Source organism: Mobula hypostoma, chromosome 18, assembly GCF_963921235.1.
Source record: "Mobula hypostoma chromosome 18, sMobHyp1.1, whole genome shotgun sequence".
Lineage (NCBI taxonomy): Eukaryota > Metazoa > Chordata > Chondrichthyes > Myliobatiformes > Myliobatidae > Mobula > Mobula hypostoma.
The window spans coordinates 10,218,362-10,239,019 of record NC_086114.1 but is presented as its reverse complement, the minus strand read 5'-3'; the positions used below and the strand labels follow the sequence as shown (position 1 = coordinate 10,239,019).

General features: G+C 43.1%; 1 protein-coding gene and 1 non-coding gene across 2 annotated transcripts in view; both read left to right on the top strand.

Annotated features, from left to right (window-relative positions):
- The first annotated feature begins 11,922 nt into the window (after positions 1–11,922).
- trnav-cac (transfer RNA valine (anticodon CAC)) lies at positions 11,923–11,995 on the top strand. Its single transcript has one exon. It is a non-coding gene; the product is annotated as a tRNA-Val (tRNA).
- synm (synemin, intermediate filament protein) overlaps positions 11,947–20,658 on the top strand; it is a 39,764-nt gene continuing 31,052 nt past the window's right edge. Inside the window, exon 1 of the mRNA XM_063070429.1 lies at positions 11,947–12,030. The gene's annotated coding sequence lies outside the window, so the exon portion shown is untranslated. The remainder of the gene's footprint in view (positions 12,031–20,658) is intronic.

Here is a 20,658-nt window from a genome sequence, read left to right as displayed (position 1 = left end):
GAAGCAGAATTAGGCCATTTGGCCCATCATGCCTGCTCCACCATTTTTCAATTTTGTCTGCATGTTGCCTGAAGTTAAATTCTTACTCCTTTCTAAACTGTTTGTTTTATTATTTATTCCAGAGACTACAATTACCTTTCCTGCCCTCTCCTTCCCTTTTACCTTGTCCATACTTTTCCAAGCTGTTGAATCACATCCCCCACCCCACCACTATTTAGCTTAAAGGCCTATTTATGCAATTCACCAGGACCCTGATTCCAGCATGGTTACGGATGCGTCTATCCCATCAGTACATCTGCCTCCTTCTGCAATATTGGTGCCAATATCCCACTTCTCCTCACCAATCTTTGAGCCACATATATATCTCTTGATCTTCGTAAACCTGTGCCAGAGATTATTATCTTTTCTATTTAATTTAGTCCCTAGCTCTCAAATTCCTTCAAAAGAACAGAACAGTTCTTCCTATGGTGTTGGTACCCACATGGACCATGACAACTCCTCCCACTCCAAATTCCTCTGTGGGACTGATGAGATGTCCCAAACCCAGGCACCAGCAGGCAACACTGTCTTTGGGACTCTCAATCCTTGCAACAGAGAAATGTATCTATTCTCTGGCTATACTTTCCCTAATTAAAACTACATTTCTAAGTTTCACTGCTGATTTCAGATCTAAGTTGAATGACAAAAGAATAAGAGATGATATGATATGATTTTTTAATAAGCACTCAAGTTATGCCTGTCAAAGTGGTGGAAAACATTTCAGTATTAATCTTCAGAAGGTAAGTACTTAAAGAAAGTTGTGCTTTGAAAGAGTCAGCAGATCATCAATGGGTTTAATAGCTCCATCTCCACTATGCTATTTGATTCAATGGTAAGAGAAAGACTGAAGGAAGACTGAGAATGTTTGGAATACTTTATTTGCTCTCCAACCTGTTCTGTGCTCCTCAATTAACTTGTAGGTCTAATTGGTGGATCAATTGGTGAAATTAACTTGTAGATCCAATAAGATCTTTTAAGAGACACACACAAAATGCTGGTACCGATCTCGGTCTGAAATGTCGACTGTACCTCTTCCTATAGATGCTGCCTGGCCTGCTGTGTTCTACCAGCATCTTGTGTGTGTTGTTTGAATTTCCAGCATCTGCAGATTTTCTCGTGGTTGTGTCTTTTAAGAGACTCTTAGATAGGTACACAGAGCTTAGAAAAATAGGGGGCTATGCGGTAGGGAAATTCCAGGCAGCTTCTAGAGTAGGTTACATGGTCAGCACAACATTGTTGATCTAACCAAGGCTTTCGATACAGTCAGCAGAGAAGGCTTGTGGAAGATCATGGAGAAGTTTGGCTGCCCCAGCAAGTTCATCACAATCGTCCAGCAGTTCCACGACAGTATGATGGTGAAAGTTCTGGATGACGGCGGCAAGTCGGAGGCCTTCCCAGTGACAAGTGGCGTCAAACAAGGCTGTGTTCTTGTGCCGACTCTGTTCAGTATGGTATTCTCTGCCATGCTGACAGATGCCTTCCATAACTACGAAGAAGGAATCCACGCCAGATACAGGACTGACGGCAGGTTGTTCAACCTTAGGCGCCTGCAGGCAGTTACAAAGGTGCGAGAGACTGTCATCAGAGACTTGTTGTTTGCTGATGACTGCGCACTCGACGCCAGCACAGAGCGGGAGATGCAGCGTGAAATGGACTGCTTCTCACAAACCTGCGACAACTTCGGTCTCACTATCAGCACCAAAAAGAGCAAAGTTATGTACCAGCCTGCCCCAGGAAACCCATACCAGGAGCCGCGCATCACGGTGAAGGGCCAGAACCTCCAGGCAGCCGACAACTTCACCTACCTGGGCTGCATACTCTCTCGCGCAGTGAACATAGATGCTGAGGTCAACAACAGGATTGCCAAAGCCAGCGTCGCCTTTGGGAGACTCCGTGAGAACGTCTGGGAGCGGAGAGGACTCAGCCTTACCACCAAGCTGAAGGTCTACTGTGCAGTGGTCCTTACCAACCTCCTTTACGACAGCGAGACCTGGACTGTCTACAGCAGACACGCCAAACAGCTCAACCATTTTCACCTGAGCTGTCTCCGCAGACTCCTCCACATCAGGTGGCAGGACAAAGTCCCTGACACGGAAATCCTGGAACGAGCTGGGCTCTGCAGCGTCTACACCCTCCTGCTGAAAGCCCAAGCCAGGTGGGCTGGACATGTGGTCAGAATGCCAGACAGCCGATTGCCTAGGCAGCTGCTGTACGGAGAACTGTGTCAGGGCAAGCGCTCAGTTGGGGGGCAGAAGAAACGTTACAAAGACTGCCTGAAAGCGTCCCTCAAAGGCCTGGGTGTCGACATCAACACGTGGGAGATGCTTGCCCTCAACCGTCCAGCTTGGCGCAGCATGATCACCACAGGAGCCCGTGCAGCTGAAGTCAGGTGCATCATCGAGGTGCAATGAAAATGTGCTGTGCGCAAGGCCCGAGCAGCATCCACTGCCACGACAGCACCCACCCACTTGTGTCCCACATGTGGGCGAGCCTTCAGGGCCAGGATTGGCCTCATCAGTCACCTCCGGACCCACAGCTACCAATCTCCCATTTGACTTTGAAGCCATGGTCATCTTCGACTACGAAGGACGAACAACAGACAGACAACATTATGGGCCGAAGGGCCTGTAATGTGCTGTCGATTTTCTATGTTCTATGTTGTATGGTGCCTTAAGAAAATATTTTGAAGTGAAAAAAGAGAGGAAGACAATTAAAAAAAGGAACTTGAGATTTGATGGATATTCAACCTTGGTCATTGGAGCCCTGAGGCAGCATTGTTAACTGTGCAGCCCCTCTGTGTCATTATAAAGTTCAAAGTAGATTTATTATCAAAGTACATATATGTCACCATATACAACCCTGAGATTCGTATTCTTGCAGGCATTCACAGTAAGCTCAAGCAACAAAATAGAATAATTAAAATCCGTACCTAACAGGATGGACAATTGATCAACGTGTAAAAGACAACAAACTGCAAATACAAAAAGAGAAAAAAAGAAATAAAATAAATAAATAAGCAATGAATATTGAGAACATGAGATGAAGAGTCCTTGAAAGTGAGTCCATAGGTTGTGGGAACAGTTCGATGTGGAGGCGAGTGAAGTTCAAGAACCTGATGGTTGAGGGGGGTAATAACTGTTCCTAAACCTGGTGGAGTAGGTCCTGAGGCTTCTGTACCTCCTTTCTGATGGCAGCAGTGAGTGGAGAGCATGGCCTGGTGGGGGTCCTTGATGATGGACGCTGCTCTCCTGTGACACTGCTCTGTGTAGATGTGTTCAATGTTGGGGAGGGTTTTACCTGTGATTGTGACAACAGTCCTTGGTGAGGATGGTTTGGACTCAAATGCTGGAGTACCCGAAGCAAGGATCAGTATCAAAACTGGATCGGGAACTGAGCACAAAACAAATGCTAGATGATATCACTAGTACGCTTACGATTGAGCACCAAATCTCAGTTCAGGCGTTCTTTAAATACACAATTCTTCGCCCCCAAAACATAATTGTCAATTAGCGGAACCATCCGGAACCTGTAAAGGGGCCGTGCCAGCTATCCATACTCCAGAGGGTTAGAGCGTTTAAATCCCAGAGGCTGGTGCAATTGGGAGTATCTTGTAACAGCACCCCCTCCCCAACGGCCAACTCTTGACAACCCTGGTTGTTGCAGAGGTGGTGATGGATGAGAACCGGATCCAAGATGTCTCTTTCAGGAACCCAGCACCTCTTCTCAGGTCCAAATCCTTCCCATCTACAAGGTATTGCCAAACATCCTGAACAGTATGTGAGTTCAAAAGTCTCCCCGTGAAGACCTGTTTCCCATTGATAAGCCTGGATGGCACAGGGGCTGATGCAGTCAGGTTTTAATTTAGAGATGTGGAAGGTGGGATTGATCTTTAGGGTCTTGGGAGCTGCAAGGTGTAAGCCACTGGGTTTACTTTCCTCAGGACTTTGAAGGGTTCATTGAACTTGGGCACCAGCTATCTAAACTTCACCTGGAGAGGCAAATCATGAATGGACAGCCGACCTGTTGCCCAGACTGAAAAGTGGGTCCCTGTCTTCTCCTTCGGTTCACCTTGGTTTCTGCCCTCCAGGCAGAGGCCACCAAATTCTCTCTTGCCCTACTCCATTTTTGCTTGCAGCATTGGATGAGATCTTCGGCTGCAGGGACCCTAACTTTGGCCTCCTGTTCTGGAAAGAGAGACAGAGAATAACCAAACTGGCACTCGAACGGTGACATCCTCTGCGCCAAATGCCGTAAGGTGTTGTGAGTGATCTCTGTCCACATCAAATGGTCACACCACTCATCAGGTCTTTCTGAGGCCAGGCATTTAGGTACATCCTAAATCTTGTTTTCATCATTTCAGGCCATCTATACTTTCCCTTGACAAACTCAAGGGTACTGACAATCCCTGGGTGAGCGGTCATTCTTGATGAATGTCTCCATTGGAGTACCTGGGACTGGACAGAACCTGGGACGAACAGCCGACCTGGTGGGCCGTTCTTAGAAATCTCTCCTTGTGCTTGGGCCTTGTGAACAAGAGCGTCGATTTCCCAATGAATCAGCACTACCACCTTGGCTTGGGGCAAAATGGTGGTAGGGTGCTCCTTTCATTCCGACTCGTCAAACTGACAGGACAAGGCATCTGGTTTCTGGTTCTTTAATCCCAGTCAATAGGGCAGGATGGAATTAAAGTGGTTAAAGAACAAAGACCACCTGGCCTGCCTGGAATTCACCAGATTGTATGTATTTCATAGATACAGCTTAGTGAATACTCATGCTCCTTTGAGAATCTCAAAGACAATATTCATGAGTAGAAGGGAGTAACGATCCTTGACTGTTATGCGGTTTAATCCTATATCATCAATACATAGCCGCAGGCTCCCAACCTTTATTTACGCCAGCTGGTGAGGTGAAGGGCTGAATGAATCCCATAGCAAGAGCTTCCTTTATATGTTCTTCCATTGTGCTTCTCTCTGGATCTAGGGCACGTATAATTGACCATGCAGAGGACAAGTACCAGGCAGAAGATCTATAGTACAGTCGTAGGGTTGGTGTGGTGGAAGAGTTGAGGTCTTTCTCTTGCTGAAGACCTCTTCCAAGTCTAATAGAAGAAACTTGAGTGTCGCAAGTTCTTCTGAACCCTCCTTCAAGGATGATCCCTGAGACTTCTTATGTGGCAGAGATGGTTCGACTGACCTCTGAGTCTCCCCCCCTAGATTCACTAGACTCCCTCGTATCCTCAGTTGATGGCAATGAGGATGGTCCTTACGCCCCCAGGAACAGGCTCCAAGGGTCTGCAATTAGGAGTCCTCCCTTTAGTCAGGACCTAGTGGCTGGATCCCTTGGGCTTTGGGTTACCTCGTACTGAAGTCTGTCTCCTTGCTGATTGTTGGTCTCAGGAGACTCTGGGGTTCGGAACACCATTCCACAAACATACCCTCTTACAATAACTGGACCAAACAATGATTCTCCTCTCCCTCCGGTCCATGGATTGGTTATGCTAAAACAGCCAAGTGTACCTGAGAATTAGGGGTATGAGTGGTGAGTCAATGATGTAGAAACTAATGTCTTCCACATATCCCCTATTCTCATCTGCAAAGCCACAGTCTATTGCTGGATCTGCCCCAAACCTAGTGGTTGGCTGCCCAAGACAGTTGCGGGCATGGACTGGCTTAACTCTTTCAGCGGTATGTCAAGCTGACAGGCAGTTCCCAAGTCCAGAAAATTAGCTGCTGCCCCAGAGTCCACAAAAGCCTTCATCTGTCTCAAGTTTTTACCCCAGGTAAACTCCGCCTTCAGCACGAAACCAGAATCCATGGGACTGGGAGTACTGTCACAGTCCTCTTGAAACTGGATGGTCTTAGCAGTTCTTCAGCACCTTTGGACAGATGACCTGCTTCCCTGTAGTAATAGCAGCAGCTTTGATTCCGACACTGGGACTTCTCATTGGCAGAGAGCCTCGGATAACCGATCTGCATGGGCTCGACGGGGTCCCAAGCAGGAGATGGGCTGGTCATGGTCTGAGATCAGGAGGTGGAACCGCAACAGATTGAGGCTGGGCTCGGGTTAGCCCTCTTTGGTCTCATAATGTATTCCTCTTATGCTCTACCAAACAATTGTCAAGGGGGATGTACTGGTCGATGAGGACCTCTAAGTCCCCTGTTGCTCTCCCAAGTTGAGGGCAACCTTTAATTTGTGGAAAAACAGAGTGGTCAAGGCTTCCCCGTTCCAACCACTCTCTTGCGCCAAAGTTTGGAACTCAATAGATAGTCAGCCACTGACAGATTTCCCTGATGCAGCTTCTTCACAATGTCCAAGGCTCTGTTTGCACTGGCAGAATGCTAAAATACCTTTCTCGTGGTGGCCATTAATTCCTCCAAGTCAGTGCAGATCTCCGACCTTCATTCCCAAGATGCAGTAGCCCAGGCGAAGGCTCTCCCAGTTTGGAGCGAGATCATGAAGGTCACATTTCTGTGCTCCAGAGGGAACTGAGACAGCTGGAGTTCGAACACCAATGAGCACTGAGTGAGGAAGCTGAGGCAAGAACCAGGTCTCCGTTAATTCTCTCTGGGGTCAGAAGATGTACCGGCTCCACAGAATGACCAACAGCTTCACCCAAGCAACTCTGGCATCCTCCTTGCAATAGTTGGATATGGTGACCTGGAGGTTGTGTATCTCCAGGTTCTGTCTGAAAATCCCCTCACTGTGGCTGGCCACAGCAGCCGAGAAACTCTGATACCTTGCTGGATCCATGTTGCCTCAATCCTACTGTGACAAGTTTGGACCCAAATGCTGAAGTACCCAAAGCAAGGATCGAGACATGGTATCAAACTGTACTGAGAAAATAGGCTTACAATCGAGCATCAAATCTCAGTTCAGGTGCTCTTTAAATACACAATTATCAGTGCCCAAAACATTACTGCCAATTAGTAGGACCGTTCTGAATACTTAAAGGGGCTGTGTCAGCTAGCCATACTCTGGAGAGTTACAGCGTTTAAATCCTGAAAGCTGGCGTGGTTGGAACACTGTCTCATAACAGTGATCAACGGGGCTGTATCCATTACTTCTTTGTAGGCTTTTCTGGATTATTTTTGTAGACTTTTGCTTTACTGTAAGACTTGTCTGGGAGAAGATGTGAACATGTTTTGTGGTTGGTGGTTGTTTTTGTTTTGTCCAAATCCCAGGGATTTTACTTTCGCTTAGAGGTCTGTGTTGGAATGCTTAATAATTTAAGAAACTGTCAATCACTGAAGATGAAAAGAAAACCCCCCAAGCAAGCCAAGACTTTCATATCCAACTCTGACTCTGAGAACAAGGAGGGCCTCTTGGAGTTAGAAACAAACACTTTGTAATTGATTCCAATACAGAAATCATTAGGTTTCAACACCTTAACAGCAAGAATGAATTAGACAGAACCACATCAGGACTTCACAAGGGATGTGCAGCCAAACTTCTTCAAATGGACAAAGAAGCAAATGCTATATGACTGTGGTTATACAACACAAAGGATGGTGCCTATCACTAAGTATTCCAAGGACAAATGACACTTCATTAATGTCCCATATCTGGGTGCCTAACCCAGATATTAACTGGTAGAAGTTCCTACTAATTAGAATACCCTTGATACTGAGACTATGCATATTGGAATTTATCTCATCAAACATAGCTATCATGTAATATTTTGGGTAGTGTTGGATCTCTGTTTAATTCCTAATCCTTACGGTGCTTCTGAAAGTCAAAAATGGCAAGCAGTATTAATTCCAAGATTTCAGTTTGTTTTAGAATACAAACAAACATACAAATAATAAGCAAACTAAATATAGAGCTGGCTAACAATGCTAAGGGGTGTAAGACAAAAGAATAAATGTGGCACTTCTGCAAAATCTATCACTTTTATAGGTAAGAAATTCCTTAGGTAAACCAGTTAGTAGGCTACATAATTAAAGCAATTACATTACGTGGGTGATGTGCTAATACTTATCCAATGAAAAATGAGAAAGGTGATAAACCATTAGTTTAGCTGCTTTCTGCCAGTGAGTGTGAAAAATACACAAATTTGTTAAAAAGTACAAATCTTAGAAAAAAATATAAGAAACTGTTTTCCAACAGTAGGTTAAATTTTTGACTGTATCCACTTTCTCCAGAAATAACAGCTCCAACTTCTGGTCAGTTGCAAGGGAGTTGGTTATGCTTTCTAATACTATGAAATGTCTAAGACGTAGTCATGAATACAAAACCTGGTAGAAATCGCGGGAGAATATTAGAGTCTTTATAAAGGAAACCAATGGAAGGGAATTAAGAAAGCACAGTCAGTGTCTAGAGATTAGTTTTTTTTAAATTTGGTAAATGCAAAGTCAAACAGTATGCATGTAACAAACACAAACATGAGGAAATCTGCAGATGCTGGAAATTCAAGCAACACACACAAAAAATGCTGGTGAACGTCCTGACAAAGGGTCTCGGCCCAAAACATCGACTGTACCTCTTCCTATAGATGCCGACCGGCCTGCTGCATTCACCAGCACTTTTTGTGTGTATTGCTTGCATGTAACAAATATCTTGATAACACACATGCAGAATGCCTTGAAATGCTTTATCAGAAAGATATTATGCAAACAGACACATTCCTAGATCAAATTTTGGCAAAGGACATTTGTGGCTCAGCATCCAGTTTCCTTCCTCATCTCAAAAGTTGTATAAATTGGTGGGTTAATCAGCTACTGCAAATTGCTTTACTGTTTAGGTCCCATTGAAGGTAATCAATTGGAACTTGGGATGAATAGGTTGCAGGGAAAATGAATCGGGAATGGGACTGCTCTGCTAGCAGGCATATTCTCCAAAGGTCAAAATTGTCTCACTCTTTGTCGTAAGGAAATATAGAAGTAAAACCTATTTGATATAATTTCTGTGAACTGATTTGTGATTTTCTGCAACATAAATAGGAGGATGTATAACAAGTAACCTTGCTTTTTATAACAACACAGATCTTTGGTGAGACCATACATGTTCTGTCAGTACAGTTATTCCCTTATTTAAGGAAGGTGATACTTCTCTTACAGCTCACACTTTGAAGGCATGCTGGGTTGATTCCTACAGTGAAAAGGTTGTTTTACAATGAAAAATTGAGAATAGATCTATATTTTCTAGAATTTAGAACAAGAGGTTATCTCAATAAAGATTACGAAGGCTTTCCCTTTGTGAGAGAGTCTAGAATTAAGAGCCACTTAAAAATACATTCTTTAACATTTAATATTTCCAAACTGGGAAAAAGGCTCTGATTGAAAATGTATCTATTGCTTTCCCGGCGTATATGATGAATAAAGCCTTCTCGGGCTTCCAGCCGGTTACAGATATCAGTTATAAACAATGTTTTGATGACACACTCTGCCATCTTCTCAGTAAATCTAGTTCAGTGGTATTTATAGCCCGTAGTACGTTCCTCCAATCGGGTTTCTGTTTATCATCGAATTCCAGTTCTTACTTAGAGCAAGACCTTCGTCCTTGTTAAAATTATTTTCCTCTAGTTTTATTTCAATGGCTTATTTTACCAGGCGGTCCCAAAAGCCATTGTCGCGGCCAGTAGTTTTGTGCCGACAAGGTCAATCCTATGGCGGTCGCAAATGCAGTATTCTGCTACCGCTGATTTCCCTGGGTAACCTAAACCGATACACCTCCTGTGCTCCTTGATGTGGATTTCCACCACCTGTCCTGTCTGGTCGATGCATGTTGCTCCGCATTCACAAGGAACCCTGTAAATGCCAGCTGACCTAAGTTCCAGGTCATCTTTGACCTGCATAAGCTGTGACATGAGCTTCCTTATATGTTTTTGAATGGTAATAATCCGATATTTCTTCAGGATCCTGGCAATCCTTCCAGAAACAGTGGAAATAAAGGGAAGATATATTAAGGCTTTGATTATAATAAAATATAATTAGGTTCTTATTTACTGTATCTCTTTCTTTCTCTCTCTCTCTCTCATTATTTTATATAGTCATATCAAGTTGCTTATCAGGCTTCAAAACTCCACAGAAAACAACATAATCTTGTCCAACCTCTCCTCATAGCTCATACTGTCCAACCCAGGCAACATCCTGGTGAAGCTTGTTTACAGCTTCTCTAATGCTTCCACATCCTTCTTGAAATGCAGTGACCAGAATTGCACCCGATACTCCAAATGTAATGTAACCAAAATTTTATATAGCTGCAACATGACTTCCTGACTTTTATACTCAGAAAAGTAGGTAGTACACTTTCATCACCACCCTATCTACTTGTTTCAGGGAACTATGGACTTGGACCCCAAGATCTTTTTGTACATCAATGCTCCTAAGGACCTTGCCATATACTATATAGATTCTTTTACATTTGACCTTCCCAAGTGCAATGCCTTACACGTGCCCGGATTAACCTGCAACTGCCTTTTCTCCACTCGTACTTCCAAAAGGTTTCCAACTCAAGTCATGTTTGTAAGGCATAACCTCTTCACCCAAAGCCACATTATCTGTAACAAATCCATGCTTTTATGGTTGTGTAAATCCTATCTTGAAGAAACTTCTCCAATAACTTCCCCATCACATATGTTAAGCTCAGAGCCCTTGTTGAATTATGCCTCTTGCCTGTCTGAATCAAAGGAAAATCATTACTACCTCCATCAATATCCCAGCAATCTCCTCTCTTAATGACTTGGAGACTTCTTCACTTTCATGATCTTTCGAAGTCAATACCTTCTCCCTCTTCATATCAAAATGCTCCAGAATATCCCTCACTGATCTCACCACCATCCATGTTCGTTTCCTTGGCGAATACGAGTGTCAGGTGGAGACTGCAGATGATGGAATCTCGAGCAAAGTAAAACAAAAACATTGCTGGCGAAACTCAGTCAGCTAGGCACACGTGGATAGTTAACGTTTTAACTATCGGAGTTGGAGGAACAACTTTTTCACCCAGAGGGTTGTGGATCTGTGGAATACTCTGCCTCAGAAGGCAGTGGAGGCCAGTTCTCTGGATTCTTTCAAGAAAGAATTAGATAGAGCTCTTAAAGATAGCGGAGTGAAGGGATCTGGAGAGAAGGCAGGAACAAGGTACTGATTGTGGATGATCAGCCATGATCACAGTGAATGGTGGTGCTGGCTCGAAGGGCTGAATGGCCTACTCCTGCACCTATTGTCTATGTAGGCTGAGACCCTTCACCTGGTCCGGAAGCACGGGTTTATATTTTGGCCTCTTACTCTGGCTCCAAGCGTCAGTTCTCTCCTTTGTCCTTGAGTGGTCCTACCCTAGTTACCCTCCTGTTTTTATTGCATGTATGAAATTCTAGACCACAGGTCGCCAATGTGATAAAAAGGTTGTGGGCTCATTTGAAGACCGGGAGAATCGATAGCGCCAAAGGAAGACAACCGCCCAGCCACCGGCTCGCGAACGCGCCGATTCAAACCCCAACCGCGAGCAGACTCCCGCCCAACAGGGAACGCCCTCTCCTCACTGGTCAGCCGAGCTGCCCATCGCAAATATCCTTTGCTCATTGGTTTACTGAGCTATCAGATGGGCGAGTCCCGTGGCCCAAAGAACTAGACACGGTAGTGGAGAGTATAACTATGTTTGCCGATATGATTAATTTGCGGGATGTTCTCTAATGTTGAATGCAATTTTGTGCACCAATAGAGTATGTTAGCCAGCTACTAAACTAAGCGATAGCGTCAGTGGAATTGCTCTAAAAGCCCCCAAATGAAAAATTCGCTCCACCTTGATAAAGTTCTGTCAGTTTGCTGAAGTAGTTTATCAGTCGTTCGCAGACGCCCTTCAGTTGTGCGCTTGAAGTGGAAAACCAATTGCGAACAACAGAATAGGTGGCTTGATAGGGTCTAATTCCGGCCATATAACCCGTGGGTTTCCGTAGTGTAGTGGTTATCACGTTCGCCTCACACGCGAAAGGTCCCCGGTTCGACCCCGGGCGGAAACACTGTTTTATTCCGAACTTCACTTTTATTTTAAAAGGTAATTTTACTTATTCAACTCATAAAACAAATAATTGTTGCATTAAACATTTTCAATGTGCGCATTTAATTCTTAAAGCTAGTTCACTAACGCTAGTCCTGACGAAGGGTCTCGGCCTGAAACGTTGACTGCACCTCTTCCTACAGATGCTGCCTGGCCTGCTGCGTTCACCAGCAACTTTGATGTGTGTCACTAACGCTTTATCGGGATTCTGTCTTCTACAAATGAAAATTCCAGAAATAGTTTATAGCTTTCAAAGTTTAATATTTTTGGTACAAATAATTACTAACAATAGATTACTTACGTTTCTTCTACCTCGATATTAGAATGTGCGTTTGATAAAATAAAAATTCCAAATATTTGTAAAATAGAATGTGAAAATAATGCCGCAGACATTAATTTTTTAATAGTCAATATGATTGTTTTAAAAAACCGAATATTTTAAATTGCATTTACTATTTTGTGTAGACGTGGAAGATTTTTTTTTAGTAACTTCTAGATTCACCAGTCTACATCTAGTGAGTTACCTTGAATAAGAATGTAAACTACCCTTTAAACTTGCTCCACAATTCATAATATGTTGTGCGATCTGATCGTGTCCTCTTTGCTGTCCCCCTTGACTTCCTCGATAGCAGAAATGTCCGGCGATCTCACCCTTGACTGCATGTAGTGGAGCTCTCCACAGTCCCCTAGAGCAGAGAATTCCAAACATATTCTTTCTCATCTCTAAGTAGATGACACCTTATTTTCAACTTCAGGTTTATTGTTAATGGCTATAAATGCTTTAACTTTTTGCAACGGCAACACGATACATACAGACAGTGACAGGCATTGCACGAACTAAAATCAACATAAATTATACATAACTCAACAACAAAATAAACAATGACACTGGCGCAAGTTCAGAGAGAGAGAAAGGAAATATAATCCGTGATAAATGTTAGGAGCTTCCAATCAGTTCATGAATATTTTGACATGGGGAAGAATAAATTGTTGAACTTTGAGCTGTGGGCCTATAAGGCTAGACAGAGTGGATGTGGAGAGGGTGTTTCCTATAGTGTGGGAGTGTAGAACTCGAGGGCACAGCCTCCAAATCGAAGGTGTCCTTTAGATCAGAGATGAGGAGGGATTTCTTTAGCCAGAGGGTGGTGAATCTGTGGAATTCATTGCTACAGATCGCTGTGGATGCCAAGTCATTGGGTCCATTTAAAGTTGAAGTTGGTAGGTTCTTGATTAGTAAGAGAAAGCATGGACCTGCTGAGTTTCTCTAGCATTTTGTGTGTGTTGCTTAGGTGCTTAAAATACGGTGAAGAATTCTACATCATACATCCTTTCTGGTAGTGAGTCCCAGAGACCCCACTCTTGGGCTGTGTAGGGGCAGGGGTTGAAGAGAAGCCCTTAACTCCTCTTTAAACCAGTCAGATTCTCTTAACAGTTCTGTTTAAACATGTCGAATCGCCAAAGCTGACCTTAGTAATCCTAGGCTGTCCAAAGACAAAGCAACATACACAAAATGTAGAGGAACTCATCAGGCGGCATCTATCGGAAAGAGTAAACAGCTGACATTTCAGGACCGACAGGGAAGGGGGGAGATGCTTGAATTAAAAGGTGGGGGAGGGGAAGAGAAAGAGGCTAGCTGGAAGGTGATTGGTGAAGCCAGGTGGGTGGGAAAGGTCAAGGCCTGGAGAAGAAAGAATCTGATAGGAGAGGAGAGTGGACAAGGCCCTGTTTATACTATGAGGGTATTTGTTTTGGGTCTCGTTATGAGTTTTTATTTAAGTTTACCTATCTGAGTGAATCATATTGATGCAGCTATAAAGAAGGCAACAGTGGCCATACAACACATGAAACGCTGGAGGAACTCAGCTGGCCGGGCAGCATCTATGGAAAAGAGTAAACAGTTGATGCTTCGGGCCGAGACCATATTTCATTAGGAGTTTGAGATTTGGTTTGTCACCTAAAACGCACGAAAACTTCTATAGAAGTACTGTGGAGAGCATTCTGACTGGCTACGTCAACATCTGGTATGGGGGTGGGGGTTGTTACTGCACTGGATCGAAAGAAGCTGCAGAAAATCGTAAAATTAGTCATCTCCATCTTGGGTGCTAGCCTCCATAGTAGCTAAGGCATCTTGAAGTAGTGGTGCCACAGAAAGGCAGTGTCCATTATTAAGTACCCCCGTCACCCAGGACATGCCCTCTTCTCTTGTTACTGTCAGGAAGGAGGTACAGAAGTCTGAAGGCACACACTTAGTGATTCAGGAACAGCTTCTTTCCCTCTGCTATACAATTCCTAAATGGACTTTGAACCCTTGATCACTACCTCACTTTTATTATTTCTGTTTGTGCACTATTTTTAATTTAACTATTCAATATACAAATATATACATTCTGTAATTTATTCATTTATTTATTCTTTTTATATTATCATGTATTGCATTGTATTGCTGCCGCTAAGTTAACAAATTTCACGACATATGCCGGTGACTTTAAACCTGATTCTGAATGGGGTTGTTCCACTTTAGTTTGAGTCTGCCTCCACCTTGAGGAACATAGACTTGGCTCCGTTTGGGTATTGACAAGCTAAAGTTTATGTACACTTAGTTGGAAGTTGAAATCAAATGTTTGAAGATGCCACTCAGGAGAAATCTGAAAGGGGGTTCTTAGCTCATTTCACAGCTGATCATAGTTAGTGTTTATGTGTGCTGCGGATCTTGCTACTTGTGTCTCAATGATGTTATATTAAAGATGAGATAGAAATGTGAGCAAAGTAAGTGAGTGTTTGCAACTAGAATTTATTAATGTGTCTGCTGGAAGGACCAACATACAATTCCTATCCCAGAAATTCCCCCTGAGAAGGTGGCGGTGAGCACCTCCTTGATCTACTGTAGCCCGTGTGAAGGGACCTGCCAATACGTAGCAACGTAACAATTTTGTAACAATGGTTTGTGAGAATAGCTGAGAGGATCGTAGTGGTCTCCCTACCATCCAATGGGGACATTTATCAGGAGTGCTGAGTACGCAGGGCCCTCAGGTATTGTCAAGGATCCCACCCATCCATCCAGCATCCTCTTTGACTTTTTACCATCCGGCAGGAGACTATGATGGATAAAAATAAGAATGGTCAGGATGGGAAACTGTTTCTTTCCTCATTCCATTAGGCTTCTGAACTTCCTGCTGCATCGCATTCGAAGTGTCACCAGATAATTTGCACTATAGCCTACAATATTTAATTTATGCACTTTACTTTGTTTATCTGGCACTTTGATTATGGGGGGGGGCACGGTTACTACACAAACTTTTAAATTAGTCAGCTCCATCATGGGTACTATCCTCCGTATTATCCAAGACACCTTCAAGGAGCAGTGCCTTAGGAAGGTGGTGTCCATCATTAAAGATCCCAGGATATGCCCTCTTCATACTGTTACCATCGAGAAGGAGGTACAGAAGCCTGAAGGCACACACTCAGTGATTCGGGTATAGCTTCTTCCCTTATGCCATTGATTTCTAAATGGACATTGAACCCATGAACACTGCCACACTACTTTTTAAAATTTGTTTTTTTGCGCTACTTATTTTAACTTAACTATTTAATAGATGTATATATACTTAATGTAGCTCAGTTTTTTCTCTATATTTAGTTGTACTGCTGCTGTTAAGTTAACAAATTTCATGACATATGCCAGTGATACTAAATCTGATTCTATTTATTTATGTGTAATTCATCTGTAGATTTTATCCTTACTTTCCTAAGTTATTGTGTGTTATATGTGTGTTATGTGTACTATGGTGCTTTACACCTTGGTCCGGAGGAACGTTGTCTCGTTTGACAGTATACATGTATATAGTTAAATGACAATAAATTTAACTTGACGACTTGAGTATATTGCTTGTTGGACCATTGAAGAAGGCAGCTGAAGGTTAACTGCATTCGAGTTATAGACATGGCTAGCAGGACAAGGGTGACAAATCTCCTTGCCCAAAACATTCTACCAAATGGTCATTTTATTTTAAGCACAAGAGATTCTATAGATGCTGGAAATTTTGAGGAACACACACAAAATACTAGAGGAACTCAGCAAGTCAGGTGCATCTATGGAGGGGAATAAACAGTTGATGTTTCAGGCCGAGACCCTCATCAGAACTGGAAATAAAGAGGGCAGAAGCCAGGATAATAAGGTAAGGAGAAGGGGAAGGTGAATTTTTTATTAAATTATATGATATGATATTTTTAAAGTAAATCTAGTTTTATTTCTTTCTAGATTAATTCAATTAATTAGGTTAAAATTTCCTGGCTGACTGGCAGGATTTGGATCATTAAACCTCGACTTTGGATTAAGTGTCTGTTAACATAATGCCACTGTACCTTCAATATTTAAACAACCCATGCTTTGCCCCTGCATTCCAATGGGCCCGTTGCAAGCTTGGGTTGTATTTCGCAAATTCACTCTGCACATTGTTTCTTAGCTCATTGGGTTGACTCTGATTAGAACCAGTGCAGCAAAAGCCGCTCTCATTGGCAGTTCTTCATGTGGGGGAAGGAATACAGACAGCTAGGGACAAGTTTACAAAGACAACAAGCTTTCTCTTGTAGCCACGGAGGTGTTAGATGACCTTCCGATGCATGAATATCATCCAGGTCCATGCGGAGAGGGCAGTTCCTCCTCAGACCAATTCCAGCACATCCATTTCAGAGTAATTGACTCACCTGACATGATGAATCATGTATGACTCAGTAATTCCAGGAACAGTTTGTACTGTCATCCTTTGTGGCTTTTTCTTTTCTCTTTTCACACCCAGTTCCCCATCCCTAAGTGGTTAAAGCAATTAAGCTGGTGAACACGCACACAGGGAGACTAGTATTCAGTCAGTGCGTGTATGTCAGTGAGCAAGGTTCATGGGATGGGGGATGACAGGTTGACATCATGAGACCTGAGTATTGGGCCAGCCATCCCTGGCTGGGCATCCTTTATCTATGCCTGTTGGCACCAAACCAAGCAATGCCTTTACCACAGAAAACAGGAAGAGGCTTTTCAGCCTTACTAACCTGTTCCTGACAGAACCAAGCTGTCCACATGGTTAGTGCTTATGAATCTGAATACTCAGGGGTGGTTCAAACACAGATCCAGACAACAGAAAATTAAAATACTGCAAAAGATAGAAATCTGAAATAAAAGCTGAAAGTATTGGAGACACCCTGCAGGTCAGATAGTATCTGTGCAAAGAGAAACAGAATTAATACTTCAGATGCCCACACTGCCGGACCTGCTGAATCTTTACAGCACTTCTCTTTTGATTTCCCATCTAGACAACCTTGCAGAACCTCCTCTTGGTCTGAAGTCCAGATAACATCCAGCAAGGTACCATGTCACACTCCATAGCTGTGGATGCCTCTTTCTTTCCCCAGTCAGCTTCTCTTCCAATGACCACATACTCACTTATTGATCGTGGAATTGTCCTACTCCATTAGACTAAGGCTGGAGCTCTGGTTAGGAGCAAAGGGAGTGTTGTCCTGTCAGAGAAGGTCCCTTTCAGAACCAGATATTGAAATGAGTGCCTGTTTGGTGCATGTTAAATATCTTCAAAACTGTTTTTAAGAACACAAGATTTCACCTGGTGTCCTGATTATTTATCCCTTGATCAACATAACAAAAAAGAAGTGATTGGTCTAGAGGGAACTTGCAATACTTCCATAAAGAGTGCTCCTTTGGCCGTTTTTCTCACGTTGGGACATTATAAGATGCATTGGCACAAACTTTGATATTTTCCCCAGTGAGATACAATTACAACTTTCTCCTGTTTTTGTTAAAGAATTGTAACTTCATGTTTATGTTCTATGTGCACAAATACTTAGATTGCTCTGTACGTCTGCAGTCTCTCTCCAGGATTTTGATCTTCCTAACAAATTAAATGAGTTCGGATGTCCACACATTATATTCTGTCATCGCCCCGCTTTGTTAAGAGCTTGAAGAGGTTTCCTATGTCACCAAAGATTCCTACAGATTTCTATGGATGTACGGTGGAGAGCATCCATCACTAAGAACCCTCAGCTTCTGAGACGTGCCCTCTTCTTGTTACTACCGTAGGGAGGAGGTATAGAAGCCTGAAGACCCACACTCAACAATTCAAGAACAGCTTCTTCCCCTCCACCATTAGATTTCTTAACAGTCCAGGAACACTACCTTGTTATTTCTTTATTTTATACTATTTATGGTTGTAATTTATAGTAACTTTATATATTTGTACTATACTGTTGCAAAAGAACACATTTCTCATTATATAAATATGTGATAATAAATCTGATTCTGATTCACCTCTTCCAACCTATTCAGGCTACAGAGTAGTTATTCCACAAAGGGGGACAGAAACCTGAAGCCACATCCATCCCCCACAAAGAGCCTTGCACCCACCACCTCCACGTAATGCCAGTACCCACACAGCCAGGTGCTTTTTATCATTGGGTTCTGGTTACCGGCTTGAACATACCACAGTGTGGTCCAAATAAGTTCAATCATGCTTGTATGGTTTATTATAAATGCTGCACCTCAAACACATGAGTCAAACACCATCTGTAAAAACAGAGATCCAAATATAACCAATGCAAATGATTAATATATCTTAAGGGAGCATTGGACAAGTTCAATTTTGATTTTGAAGTGTCTGAGTGAAATCTGATGCTGGAATATTTGATTTCACTTTTTCTTTCCAAATTATTTCTCCTTATCTCTTGGAGGTGGTGACTCACGTCAGAGCTGAGCTTCTTTCAGCTGCCTGTCGTCTGATGTCCAAGCAGAATTCTTTAATGACAACTCTGAACGGTAACTTATTCTTACCTAGTTTGGGGAGCAGTTTGCTGGATAATTGTCAGGATCAGCAACATCAGCTCTAGATCTCAAACTCCCATTTATTGTAAACACAGGAGATTCTTCAGATGCTGGAAATCCAGAGCAATATACCCAAAATGCTGGAGGAACTCAGTAGATTAGGAAACATCCCAAGCCCGGCTGCCAAAGGAGGAGAGCTGGACACGGGGCAAGCAACCTCATCCTGTAAAATGTCAGAGCTCTAGAAATGGCAACAGAAGCTCCAAACACCTCATCTCCGAGAGAAGAAGGATCTTCACCTAGAAGACATATGGAATCGTGTGATGAGAGCAGAAGGCACAGGGTCGATCAACCTTTGGCCCAGGACAGAGCAATCTGGTAAGCTGCTGTTGGCGGCCTTTACTCCAGTAGGGGTGACGGTCTTAAGAACCAGACCAACAGAGCAACAAAACAAAATGCTGGAGGAACTCCAGTAGGTCAAACTGAATCCCTTTCTTCCCACAGATGCTGCTCAATCTGCTGAGTTCCTCCAGCAGATTGTGGGTTGCTCCTGATTCCAGCATCCACAGGCTCTTGCATCCTCACATGCACAATGGGCTAATTCCATGTCATTCAGTTTATAATATCTCAGTGTCAAATTAAGATTCTTTTTTGATACTACACTAGCAATGAGTTCTCTCCTTTGATCTTATCCCCTTAATGATGGATGTCACCTTCCTGGGGCACTGTTCCTTGAAGATGTCTTGGATATTACAGAAGCTTCTACAACTTTGATCTTGTGCAGTTGCCAACCTCTCCCCCCATACCAGATGGTGATGCAGCCAGTAAGAATGCTCTCCACAGTACATTTGAAGAAGTTTTTGAGTATTTTAGATGACAAACCAAATCTCCTCAAACTCTGAATGAAATATAGCTGTTGTCTTGCTTTCCTTATAGCTGCATCAGTATGTTGTTTCCAGGTTAGGTCCTCAGAGATATTGACACCCAGGAACTTGAGATTGCTCACTCTCCCCACTTCCGATCCCACTAAGAGGATAGGTTTGTATTCCCTCGTCCTACCCTCTCTAAAGTCCACAATCCGCTTTTTGGTCTTGCTGACATTCAGTGCAGGGTTGTTGCTGCGACACCACTCAAATAACTGGTATACCTCAGTCCTGTACGCCCTTTTGCCACCTTATCATGCTAAGTCCACATCCCAGCCCTTGGCCTGTAGCCTCGTGCATGGTACTCATCCAGGTGCTTGTTATAGAGTTGGGGGTGTGCATTGCACTCCAGTGGTCCGGGTTCCTGCTATGAACAATCCGCTCCTCTTTCTTCATCAAGGAAAAAGATAACAATTCAGGAGTAGGGCACTAGGTGGCAGTGTACGACTGCGTAGGAGTGGGAAAATAGAATTTACAGAAGATACCGATGCAGGATTTCTTTCTATCTTCCTACCTGCTAAGTTCCTCCAGAAGATTGCGTGTTTTCTAGATAACAGCATCTGCAGTCTGTAGTGTCTCTACAGAGGTTACTGTTGGTCATCTGGTGAATCAGTGATTTTAAACTAACTGATAACGGGGGTACAGGAATGAAATCCTTTATATTAAATTTTGAGATAAAATATTAATAGTCACTGTAAAGCTTAAACTCAATATTGTTATTTAATTAAAATTTGCAAAATTTATTTTAGATCTATTTAAATTTTAAATACTGCAATGCTTGTAAAATGACCTTAAGGTTCAGGAGAGTTAGGCCATTTGGCCCATCGAGTCAGCTCCACCATTCGATCATGGTTGATTTATTTTCACTTTGAACCCCATTCT